The sequence below is a fragment of the Patiria miniata genome, unplaced genomic scaffold, assembly GCF_015706575.1.
Source record: "Patiria miniata isolate m_02_andy unplaced genomic scaffold, ASM1570657v1 HiC_scaffold_7, whole genome shotgun sequence".
NCBI lineage: Eukaryota > Metazoa > Echinodermata > Asteroidea > Valvatida > Asterinidae > Patiria > Patiria miniata.
Genome location: NW_024037074.1, coordinates 91,570 through 96,795, shown reverse-complemented (window position 1 = coordinate 96,795; position 5,226 = coordinate 91,570). Strand labels below are relative to the sequence as shown.

The window sequence follows — 5,226 nt, the reverse complement described above, 5'->3', positions numbered from 1 at the left end:
GGAATAAACTTGATGAATACATCCTGAAAATGCCTTTGGGGATAGTGACAGTATATGGATGTGATTGGAAGGAGGAGCAGGTAGTTGGTACATGTAGTTGGTTTCAATTTGGTCATGTTACTGAAGACGGAAAGTAACATTCACTCAAATCATCTTTAAGCACTAATATTACTTTGTACAAAGGTATATGTAGATGTAAACAACAGCAAAAAAAGAGGAGATTTTCTTTCTATCAATCCTTGTTATTTTTTTCCCCAAATGAATTGTGTTCTTCCCCTGGATGTTGATTTATTTACCCATACAACAATTCTGTACTTCCCTTCTGTTTGATATTCAATTTGATCTGATAAGGAATGATGTCAAACGGAAGTTTTATTCACAAATCACAATTTGATTTCTGTTCATCAGTTGCCTTTTTTTTCTTTCCTGGGCAAATGTTGGTTGTCATCTGATCAGAGTTTCTTCTTCACTTTCTGGGGTGTTGTCATTTGAAATCAGTCTCTGCCTTGCCTGACGATCAAGTTGATGTTGTCATATTCTCAGTTGTGTTGATGGAACATCTTTGCAAGACAATTTACAAGGGCTAACTACTTGGTCTAACTACGTGGTGGCATGGTTTAGTAAAGGTTTGCGGTACCACCATGTAGAAGTCTTTTTTGGGAAGATGTGTGGTTCTGCCCAAAAGAGACTCGGCATGCCTACATGGTGTTACTGCAAACTGCAAACTGCAAACCTTCACTAGAATGTGACAATTGGGAAGGGGAAAGTGTGTTTGTCCATTTTTGTTTGGGGGGGGGGAATATAATCCCCAACCCCCTTTTCTTCCCCTGACATCCCCCCCCCCCCCTGATTCTATGTAAATATTTCAATGCTAATCATATGTTGTATTGATGATATTTCAATGATAGATATAAAGTGTTTGAGGACCTACCTGGATCTGTTTGGGCCTACAACTACGTCCATTCACTGAGCAGATTCGGGATTACCCATCGAGGACTCAAAAAGATAGGAGAGAACAAGGCCAGTTTCTTCGGTAAAATTATCCAGTCAGGTAAGACAAACATCTGTGAAGACTCATTTGCATTGGTCTGCATCTCAATCTATGTGGATAGTTGTGAAATTCAAAATTGTGAATTAGAAAGTAGGAATCAACTTATTCGATTTCATCCATATAATTATTGATCTTCTTTTCATATATGTATTTTTGTTGTTGCCCTTCCCTGAAGTATTTTACAAACACTGTACACATTGAGTTTTGTCCGAGGGTTTGCAAGAAAAAAAATCAACAAGCTTACTTCTGGGTGGACACGAACCCCCAACCTTCTGCTTCCTAGTGCAGACACATTAACCACTCGACCGTTTGGAGTCTGATGAAGCAGCGCTAAACCCAACTTTGTTTGTGTAGGAGGTCATTAGTTTGAGTCCCACCTAAGCCTTCGGACAACACTAAGTGCACAGTGTTTACAAAATATGTCAGCGAAGGGCAAACAAAAATCAAATATATAAAAAGGCTAATTTACATCTCATCAATTTTGTTTTCCTGCCCAGGTTCCCTTCTGAAGTCCATCCAGATGATCCTTAATAAGACAGCAGACGGTACAGGCATCAACTCCAACACCCTAGCCTTACAGATGAAGGGCCATCCTGAGCTGAGGGACTAGCTTCATGTCGTCACCTCTTGGGGCCTTTGCCTGTCTACCCTGGGGTGGTCAACTCAGAATTACCTGGTAGGTAGAGTGGACTCTGTCAACCAAGTACCAGTGTTGTAGTCGAGTTACCAACGTCGAGTCCGAGTCCAAGTCTCGAGTCACAAGCCTCGAGTCCGAGTCCGAGTCACAAGTCACTTGTTCTTAGTTGTTCACCGAACTAATCGTTTTTTAAAAATTATTTTTTAATCCTCCATTCTGTCTTTTAAGTAAATCCCAGTGTATATAGTTGTGGTTGTACATGTTGTTTAGAGCCAAAATGTGTTTTCTTTTAATTCCCATCCCTAAAAAATCTTCCTCCAACCCTTCCCTCCATGTTTTATCATCCAAACAGTATTCCTCAATGATCCTTTCCCATCCCTACGTTAGGTTTTTACTTTTGATGAAATTACGTGACTCGAGTCGCGAGTCATCGAGTTCGAGGAGTTATGGTCAAGTCCGAGTCATTTTCCAATGTGACTAGAGTCCAACTCAAGTCCGAGTCCTAGACTCGAGTCCTACTACAACACTGCCCAGTAATCCCTCTTAAGAAAAGGTTAAGGTGGAACTCTCAAACGCATTGTCGCCCAACACCTTGTGCTGATGTTAAGATATTTGATGATCATAGTGCAGTGTTCATATAGCACTCTTATACAACACTCTCAGATTGCTCACACTTATTACCCCTGTTCATCAGGCCATGAGAACACTTTCCTGCTATAAGCTCGAGATCAGCAATATCTGGTCTGCAGCCCCCCCCCCACATGTACTCAATCGAGGCAATTGTAGTAATGTATCTTGCCCAAGAACACCAGCACCGTGTCCCCTGTCAAGATTGACTCAACATAACATCGTGCATGAGTCAAACACAGGAACCTTTTGACCACAGGACTCTGCATGCTGAATAAATCTCTAATCAAAATAACCGACGTATAACACTGACGTATAAACACTGTATGAGTGTGTTACCTCCTGAGTGAAAGTTGGAAAAAAAAACGTTGGCGAGGGGCAAAACCTAACTTGATTTACATAACCCCAACTTAAAATTCCATCTTATGAATAGTTAATGCTATACCTGCTGCTATGTACATCAGATTCAAATCAGCCAACTGATTCCCTTAGCTCGGTGGTTGAGTGGTAAGACATCTGCACTAGAAAGAAGGAGGTTTGGGTTCGAGTCCCACCCGAGTGATTTTTTCCAACTTTCACTCGTGAGGTAACACACTGACTGTTTATACCAACCGTTTATACGTTGGTGAAGGGCAAAACCTAATTTGATTTACATCACCCCACGCAAAATTCATCTTATGAATACTGAATAAAATTAGTGATACACATGTACATACTTTGCGTAAAGATATTTATTGCGTGGAAGAGGAAAGTACCCCAGACAGTCGGACCACCGTTTAAACAGAAGATCTGACCTGACACGTGTACATGAGGACATACAAGGGCCTCATGATTCTGATATTTAGTACGCTTGTAGATATTTAAATAATGTTGAACCCTGCATCATAGGTCAATCTGACAATCTCTACGCGCTTGCCAGTATCAGACTTTAAATGGCCTGCAAGAGCCTGCCGTTTTGAGTCTGCGTTTAGATTAACCACCATTTTGCTCATCTCATTTTGAATATTCTTTGGTCATTTTTTTCCTCATAGGATCTCAAGACATCTATCACCAGGCATCTTCTCAACATGCATCTCGACCCCAAATGGCAAGCTCAACTGAACCAATACATGGTGTCCAAATTTGTGCGGTTACACTGGATCAGTACAAAGGATTGTTCAAATAAACAAACAAATGTTCCAATAAACCAAAAAGGGAAACCGACGATTAGTGCATTATAAAATATATTGCATTATTATAATAAAATGTAACAAAATAACGAGACAGTGTTATATTTAAAAAAAAATAATGATTAATTCATTGTTGAAATCGGTACTCTTAAAATGGAACTTGTCATGATGCAATTTTGTGCTCTAAATTAATAATGCAATATACATATTTTATTATGTAAACATGTTTTTTTTATATATTTACTGAAACCACAGAGACTAGTTGTCAATCTACAAGCTATTGTCACATCTTGCTGTGTGCAATGAGTTCGTTAGCAGGGCTCAAATTTTGTGTGAAAATTTTTGGACTACAGTACCTGAAAGTATGATTTTACTGGACCAATGTACATTCACAGATAAAATTGAAACACTGTTAACTCAAAGCCATGTGCATCATTTGCAATGACCTGGAGAAGCATTGATTTAATGACAAAAACTCTGCTCAAAGTCAAGATAGGAGTGGTACCAAATACCCTTTGAAAATATTCCAGCTGAAATTGTGTTTCGTGTGGATGAAAACTGAGTGGTGTTGAAAGAGGGTGTCCACGGCACATTATGCATTAGCAATGGAATCCAGTTACTAGACACCCCAAACAAGTGAATGTATTTCCTCGGTTTTCTTAAATCGTATACTATCCAATCAGCCTTTAACAGGTTAGTTGTCATGCACCCTGCTTCAGACTTTTAGCAATTTTGTTGCTTCAAACGAAAGTAAAGGCACAAGAAGCAAATAATCACATGTACCTTTTAAGAAAGTTGCAGTCATTAGGATTATACAAGAAGTGTATTTCATTGCTTCTGGTGGTAAATGGGAAACATCAAATGTGAACATTTTGAATAGTTGGTCAAATGACACTCGCATGTGTAGGATTAGTCATGATCATGATAATCTGAGACCAGATTTGGACAGCACATGCAATCATGAAAGGCATGTATTCATCTGAGTGCAATGTGTAATTATAAAACATCAAGATGAATTTGTATTCCCTTTGTTTTAAGTTGCCACATCTTCCAAAGAATTTATATACAATTTAGAAGGTTTTTTGTCATTTCGTATAACCTTGGAGAGTGAAATACATTTGAACATCAAAACAATGTGTGTTACAGTGAAGTGCAAATTTGCCTTGTTGAGATTATTTATGCAAATACGATAAGGTTTTCTGTCATGGATGTTGGTATGAACGTAGATGATGTGGATATGATTCACCTACTTTAATGTACATGTAGTTGTGTTGTCATTTATAATACATGTACACCATATAGTTATTAAACTTATCAGAATTTATGTGCTGTAAATTTTGGATTTTTGTGACTTGGTTAAAAATCAACAGTCACTTCTTTCATATTTCAAAAAACTATATTTCCAATGGCAAATTATCAAAGTGGATGCGGGTTTTAAAATGAATCAGACTTTCTATTCTATAAATGTTCTAGTTTTCTGGCAACGTGATGTTAGAAATGAACTGTTTGAACTTTTAATAAAATTGTATTTTCAATGGCAAATTTTATATTAAATACATGTACATGTAGATCTGAGACAATTTACATGTTTCAGTCAAATTATCTTCTGTGAAAGATTGACCCTTTTTTCCTCTGGCTTATGTCATCGTGTCACGCTTAATTTCTTGGTTACAGAATCCCAATGTTTCCAAGTAGATATATTGGCTAATGGAAAGTACTCAAGAAAAATAATCGAACCCAAA

At 38.0% G+C, this 5,226-nt stretch overlaps 1 pseudogene; it reads left to right on the top strand.

The window, feature by feature from the left end:
* Positions 1 to 4,739, top strand: LOC119745583 (annotated as a pseudogene).
* Positions 4,740 to 5,226: the final 487 nt, after the last annotated feature.